This window comes from Cyprinodon variegatus, unplaced genomic scaffold (assembly GCF_000732505.1).
Source record: "Cyprinodon variegatus isolate N-32 unplaced genomic scaffold, C_variegatus-1.0 Scaffold676, whole genome shotgun sequence".
NCBI classification, from domain to species: Eukaryota; Metazoa; Chordata; class Actinopteri; order Cyprinodontiformes; family Cyprinodontidae; genus Cyprinodon; species Cyprinodon variegatus.
Window position 1 is genome coordinate 411,444 of NW_015151129.1, and position 8,452 is coordinate 419,895.

Sequence of the window (8,452 nt, forward strand, 5' to 3'; positions counted from 1 at the left end):
GGAACTTTTTCTTTCTATAGATTTGTGTTGTGCAAATGCTGCAAAGCTGCCTCTCTGACAGTCAATCTCACACATCTACTACTCAGCACCTGTGTCTTACCTTAATACCTGTCCTGTCATAAGGCCCCTCTAGAAGTAGTGTTATCACTCTTCTATCTCCTATTAAGTGAGATCACATTGTACGATGTATTTCTAATATGAACTGCTTCACATGAAACACTCTACATACTATTCTCACCAAACTGTGATAACTGTGATTAAATTCAGTGTAAACAAATGCCATATGTTGCCACCCCTAAAAAATTCCTGCCCCCCTCTTGCCACCCCATAAATATTTTTCTAGATCCGCCCCTGAATATAGCATATCATATTTTTTTCTTGTATATTTTCTGGTAAACTTGGAGATATATTTTATTGCATGTTGCATATCCCAATAAATCTGTTTCACCTTTAAATCTGCAGCTCTCCCTACTTCTCGCAGTTTAAAAAGATTTATGAACCTATCTATTAATATAATGATGCCAGAAACAAAATGTCAAGGTATGTAGAAGCTCTGCTGTCCGATTCTTTCTGTTCAATAAGAAAACATGTTAATTTTAACCCTGAAACTGGGAGTCATGGTCCTCTAAGAAGCCCAGATCGTTTTAACTAGTAAAGAAGAACAAACTATGTTTTCTCATGCTTCTTGCATTATAATAATAACTTGTATAAACTTACAATCTGTTGCCATTTTTAGCTGAAAAAGCTCTGTATGTCTAACGAACAGATTTTTCGGTGGCCTCTCTAATTATTTTTAACCAACTCGTCCCCTAACTTTTACATAAGTATCTATTTAATTTTTATTTTTATTTTATTCGTTTTTTTGATAGGGACGAGTATGTTTCATGCATCATGTCACACACTACAACATTTTAGCTAAGGCTAATTCTCAATGTCTGTCCCCAGTTAGGCTTTTACACAGAACACAGTAACTGTACACAAGAAACAACAGAACAAAACACACTAAAACATCACAGAAACAAGATCAGGTTAGTTAGATTATTAATGTTCACATTTCTGATCTCTCAATAAAAAGTCTTTGTTTATGTTTAAAAAGGACCCAGTTTGACTTTCCCTTCAGTTCTGCAGGTAATATATCCATGTTTTGGTGCCTTGTACAGTGAAAGCTGATTGTCCGAAGGAGGTTTAGCATCTGGGTACTTGACAGTTTCCACTGTGGGCTCCTCTTGTGACTGAGCCCACAGCTCTGAGAGGAATTACACAGTCACTCAAAACCTCAGGGGCCTGATCGTGCAAGCATTTGTAAACAAGTTTTAACTGAGCAAATATGACAAAGTTCTCAAAATTTAGCATTTTAAAATTGTTCAGACTAACACAGTGATGGGACCTGATTGGTTTTTTATCTAAGATTTTTATAGCTTTTATAGCTTTTATAGCTAGCATCTATAGAAGTAGCTGCTGGTTAATATTCACTGAGTGCTGCTGTGTGTCTAGTAGTTACTCTGTACGCATTGAAATGCAACCGCAGATAAGATGTCTCAAATCAACAGATCTGATGATATTAGACTGAGATGCGGGACACGGGAGCAGTGGGAGAGAGAAAAACAAACACTGACTCAAAACACTCTGAACACAGAGGCGACCAAAATCCTGGACGATTTTGAAATTCCCCCCGCACATTTTTTTAGGTATGAAAAGTAGGACATGCCCGGGAAAAAAAGGAAGTCTGGTCACCCTATTCTTGCTTCAAATTCAATATGTAGTTCTCCATTAAAGCCCCAGTGTGTAAAGTTTTCATGCTGGCGCACCATCTAGTGATGAGCTAAATAAATTCCAAACAACCTTGCAGTGATAACTATGACATATGACATGGAGTGTCATAAATGTGATGGTCAACTTCATGCACAAGTTCAAGTGTCCTGTGAGGAGATGAGGCACAGATCAAAGTTGCTATTGATGGCAATGAGGTACAAGAATTTCCTCCATTTGGTACAGTTCCATGTGCGACAGCTCAACAGGTAGCTGCTCAATGTACTTTGCACTGCACTCTTTAAAATCTCTCAGTAATTGTAACATGTTCTGGGCTACACCAGCAGTTATTAATAAAAAAATGCCACACCCCTTCTTCTCTCATTGCTATTGTGTGTCATGTGGTCTCTGAGAAGCTTGTGGCTTGATTGCTGTAAAATGTAATTGAACATTTACTAAACTTTGTTGATCCCACACTGGAGAAATTTAACTCTGTATTTAACCCATCCCCTTTGAAAGCAGTGAGCTGCCATCTTGGGGCACCCGGGAAGCAGTGTGGGGTTAAGGGTCTTGCTCAGAGACCCAGAGTAGCAGTCTGTGGGTGTGGGGCTCGAACTCTGAACCTCAGGATTCCAAGCTCTATGCCCTAACCACTAGGCTGCAACTCCCCATAAAGTGTGTGCTAAAGTGCCCTACTGAAGGTCAAAATGCATGTCAAAATGGTCCTCGTGGGAGACAGGATGGATGCTAAAAGCACCCTTTGCAGTCAAAAGGTGAGGATGCACTATATTTGTCCTTTTTCCCTATCCACCCCTGCTCTTAAAACAAGTCTGTTCCTGCTTCTGGTACTCTCACCATTTATTTTTACTCTCTAAACTTCTGACTTCTAGTGCATACAGAGTCCTCTCATCTGCAGTAATGTTCTGATGTCTCTGCAATCATGTGGATCAGCAATGGGGAAGCTGACTAAAGGGAGCTGGTGAACCACTTTATGGCATTGATTTGAATCAGTCATCTGATGCTGCATGTGAAACAGGACTAAGTTGAATGTTGTTAACATCATGGTAGAAGAAGTGGAGGTGGTGGAGGTATATAAACACCTTGGTCTTCACCAGGACAATAAACTCGATTGGAGACAATACTGTGAAGTCATCTGAAAGGCTGGACATGTCATGATCTGCCCTGATAGCTCACCTAAATCACTCATGCCTTTTACCTGCTTAACTCTCTCCAGCTCTCAATTATCACTAATCTCATCCAAATGCAGGTTTCCCTTATATTGGGCTCAGTTACAGAATTCATGGCTGGTCATTGTTTGTTTGTTCCCTGTTTTATTTCTGTTTCTCCGGTCAGTCAGCTTTGTTAATTTTAGTTAGTTCCAGGGTTTTTATCATTTTTCCAGTCAGGACCTTATTCTTAAGCCAGTGTTCCTCAGGTGAGTTATTTCCCTAACCAATGGTGAGAGCATTTCAGCATTTCCCTAGTGATTCTGTTAGCCTGATTCTGTTCCCTCTCATTCACTGGCCGTGTCATGTCTGCTCGCCTGAGCCTCTGTTAGACTCCTGCTGCATTTTGCCTCCAAGGTGCCTTTCTGTCAGAGCTGGAAGCTCGACACACGGGACCCTGAACCTGCCTTTGCACTCTGGATTCCTGGAACCCGGATCTGTTAAACCAGAATCAGTGATGGGTTGTTACCCGCATCTGCAGTCACTGCGGTCACAGTTCCAAAGCAGCGTGTTTCTGTTCTGTCTGTTTTTGTTTTAATAAACGTTTTGAACTTTCGTACTGGCTGTCTCACCTTGAATACCATTTGTCCCGCTTTATGACAGGACAAAGAAGATTATACTTTAGGAAGCTCAGGTCCTTCTGTGTTTGCAGTAAGATGGTGCATATGTTGTATAAGTCTGTTGTGCAGAGGGTAATCTATTATGGTCTGCTATGGTAAAAGCATGGTAACTGGCCTGTACTTATATAGTGCTTTTTTAAATCAGGGGACCTGACCAAAGCATTCTCACTACATTTAGTCATTCAAGCACACACTGATGGTGGCAAACTACATTGAAGCCATAGCTGCAGTAGGGCTCACTAATAGAAGCAATGCTATCGTACATAGGCGCCACTTAGCCCTCTGATTATCAGTCAGCAATGTGGGTGAAGTGTTTTGCCGAAGCTGACAAAAAAGGTTGGCATTGTTCTACAAACTCCTGTAGAACCTCTTTAGATGATTTCACAAAGGTGAATTCTTCATAGAATTACAAATGTTATTGACAACAATGACCATCCAACCTAATATATTCAGTCAAAGGCTTCTGCGGTGCAAGACAGATTGCTACAGAAGATCCTACCCACCTACATCCATTAACATATTCAACAACCTGTAGGAAAAAGCCATTGAGTTGCAACTTTTATTTTTCCTTTGGGATTAATAAAGTATTTTTTAATAGAATTAAATTTTAGCTGTAAATGACCCAGTTTCCAAATATCTAGGTCAATGCAGGTAAACCAGTAAATTTATTATGCTGCAATAAATATATATTGTTGCATATAAAACATGACAATAAAGATGTACTGCAGAGCTGATCAATTTGTAACTTTGTCCTTGTAGTTTTTCCAATGTTCTAGATAGTGTTTATTTGCACTTCCTCCACACCCTTGCGATAAATTACTTCACATTCCAACTGAAGAACACATACTGTAGTGTGGGTATCATAAATTAGATTTGGACAAACTTTATTGTCAACTTGTATACACAGAGTGTTTTCCAAAACAAAATTTAATTGCATACAGCTTTTCAACAGTGAATTAGCAGCTTAACAGTGAAATGAACATTTCAATTTAGAACATTTCCATTAAGTGCAGCAGTGATCAGAATGTAAACAGTGTATGAGAAAAGGAAAACCAGTTTAAAGACATGGTGCAAAAGGCATTGATATGGAAAGGTTCAGTGCAAAAAAATAAATGTGGTGCAAAATTCAGAAGAACGTTGTGTTGTATTCTGTTTAAAGTGATTATAAAAAAAAACAGTCCTGTTGGTAGTGCAAATATAAAGTTTAAAAGTGTAATTCAGAGTCTTGATTAGAGTCTGATAGCAGAACTTGCAAGTCATGCAGCAAATGCTGCAAAGTCTCTCTCCAGAGGGCAGCAGGGAGAACAGTCCATGGTGGGGGTGTGAGGGGTCACTGAGGATGTATCACACTAGAGTTTAAGTTGCACCAGATTCTTCATCCCTTTTATTGAACAATAAACCATAGATAACTTATACTCGAGTATTGGAAGCATGGAAACTTCAAGTATATAATTTTTACATGAAAAGTTCTGAGAAACAACAACAAATTTTACTACTCACAACACTTCAACCCAGGGTGATAAAAATGGGAAACTTGAAAAACTCAGTTCGCCAAGAATGCATTTTTTTCATGACTTCTCCGTTGCTAAGTTATCAGTAATGCTATACAAAAAAAGTATCCTGTTCTCTGATTGAACATGACCAGTGTGACCTACAGGGTGGTACGACAGTTCCCATGATGAGCCTAGATTCTACAATTGCTGGGTATAGAATGATGCTGTTCAGTTCATGATTGCTGTTGGGCAGAAAACTTTGATTTCAAATAAACCTTTCTATGAATTAATGCTCTACTTTATAAAAAAAACTACCTCACAAAAGTTGTGAAAATAGTAGATCTAGTTCAACACATCATATTGGTTAATATTGCAGACAGACAAGCTAAGAAAATGTACAATAAAGGACTGGTTTTAGACATACAAGATTTCCATCCTAAAGCAAACACTTCCTGATATACCGTACTTTGAATTATGCAATACACACAGATCAATAAATCGTCATTGCTCCAAAAAAGCAAAGAACAAAAACGTTTTTCCTTCTACTTTGGGAATTTTGGCATTATTTCTGAGAATCTGCCCCTTAGTTACCACTGCTCAGGGGTCAAAGTAGCTTAAAATTCACAGGGTTTAATATTAAAAAAAATACGAGAGAACCTACATTAATGCCTTGTAATGCCATGGCAATCCAGACCTAAACTGTATGAATATACTAACTAAAATGTTGAAATATTTAAAGAAAACAGAGAAAATGTTTTAATGACAATACAAGGAAACATTTACATATTTAAACAGAAACGAGAACAATGAGAGAGAAATATTCAAAGTTCTATATACCTTTTCACCAGCCTCTATATCCAAAAATTAACAGAATTTAATGAAATATTTTATTTGGGTATAATTTAGGAATTCCTTTTGATCAGACAAGTTAAAACAGGGGGCAGGATGTAACATCATACCAGTAGACCTCATCTGTTTTAAATAAGGCAGTGCCCAATTGATAACCCAAAAGGTCAAAAGTGTCCCCATCAGACCTTACCATCCAAGGCCATGCACCCTCAGAATAAGCCTATAACAAATCTGCTTGGGAAGCAAATTCTACCTAAAGGTAAGAGGTCTTAGCTCTAGTCCCCAAGGGCAAGTTGCCCACAGCAAATGTGTCACTGCTTCAACAATCTTCGCTTAAATATTAGCTCATTTGCATATTTCTGCAAAGCTTGACTGCGACTTGTTTAGCAATTAGATTCAAGTGTGCAGGGCAAGAGACTCATCTGAAAGATGCAGGGCACTTGACCTCAAGAATTTGAGTTTGAGACAACTGCTCTCAATTTTCTCATCATGTTGGACCAGCCCACCTGGTGTGCAGCGGTGCAGATTCTGCATGTACACAAATGAACAATGCAGCAGCAGCAGGGGAGAAAATAGCCTAGAATGGTCCAGTACTGCGAGCTGAACTCTGATCTTCCAGCTGTGCTTGTGTAGAAATGCATCTTTGCATGCACATAGCTTAAAATTGCAGCCATGTGTGTTTGACTGTCCTTAAACTTTTTAACAGAAATTAAATATAGAACTCACTTTCTCTTCATTCCACATCATGCACATAGGGCACTAAGTTTCACACAGGACAACTTTTCCCCTGTGGATTGAATAACCATCAAAAACTTGGACAAAATAGACAGAATACTTAAAGCAAATCAACGGACATCAGACATGGGCAATGTGGAGTCAACAAGTCATCTCCATGTCATGTATTTAATCTACCCAGCCAATTAACCCGGTGAGTCCAATCTGCAGAGGTTAATTCACGGTGAAGATTGGACTCACCTGCTTCAGTGGCTGGGTAGAACAAATACATGACATGGAGATGACTTGTTGACTCCACATTGCCCATGTCTGACGGACATACATCTAATTGTTGCTCTCACTTACGTTAGCTGCTGACAGGTTTTCCTCAAGCCTGATAGAATATCCTGTAAAAGACACTGTAGCAGAATTTGTAGAATAAGGCCAAAGGAAAGGGTTTGTTTGGAGGAGCCGTTTTTACAACTATTACCCACCCAACTCTAAGAAATGGTATTTAACTATTTGTCAATTGTGCTAGGAACCGTATGCTGTCAGGACTCCTGTTTTGTGTCTGTGTTTTCTGTGTTTGGATCCACTTTCCCCAAGAGATCGTTTGAGCTTTTACTGAGAAAGGCCATTATTCTCCACAACGACCCGTTCAAGTCCCGCATTTTTGGGTCTGAACTTTGAAACATCATGACATATGCAACATGGAACATTATGATACCCGTGCTTTGCTTGTCTTGAGGTGACAGTGTCACTAAATTTGAAAATGCCATATGCCAGACTTAACACTTAGGTAAATACTTGATACTTAACCTTTTTTTGTAACAGATTTTTGTTTGTTTTATTAAATAGGCTCTTAAAGTCATAGGGAAGCAGCTCTTCCAACGGTTGCAGTTCTCCTAAGTGTTGCACGACTTTACACGAGTGAATAAAGTGAATTTGGTTGATTATCAAGGGGGTGGGATTATTACCAAATGCTTTCATTGGTAATAATTAGTTTTGATTTTATGAATTAAAACAAACAGCTTAGAAACAGAGGTCCACTTTCCATTTTTACCAGCCGATCGCTATGATCTCACTCCCAGCTCACAGGAACTTAATAAATTTTTTCCATGAGCTGTGAAGTAAAAACTTACACCAACCAATTCCTTACCCTAACCCCTAAACCTAAAGAAACTGTGGTATACATGTTACCACGCACTCCTAAATCTATCAAAGAAACTTTGTAGACTAAAATTCATTTTTTTTCTTTTTGTCGTGGTTCACGTGAAACAATGTCCTTTACTGACTTGCAGGAGATTTTGACCAAGGTTCAATATATGATGAGTTGGGAGTGACAATGTGTTGGCCAGACGAAAAGGTTAATAGCAGTTTTTAGCTACAGAGTTAGTAATATTATCATATTATTGTCACAGTTTTGGTTCTGTTATGTTTTTTTTTTGAGTTCTCAGTTTTACTTTGCTCCATGTTTTCTGGTTTCAGTGGTTTAAATGCTGATGAAGGTTCTCATTCATCCAGGTCATAGTCATTCCGTAAAGAATTCAAAAAATATCCACTGGACTTGGTTTCCAAGATTTGAAGACGTTTCGCCACCTCTCCAGGAAGCTTTCTCAATTCAAATGTAAATTGAAGTGGTTTAATTCTTATTTTGTTATGTTTTCTGGTTATTTTCAGTTTTCAGGTTTTTATTTGTTGCCCTCTGCTGCCCTCTTGTGTTCTCCTTTTTCCCTAGCTCCTTTCCTGCTCTGCTCTGTTCACACCTGCTCCCGATCTGCTCATTTGTCCTCTCTTTGTT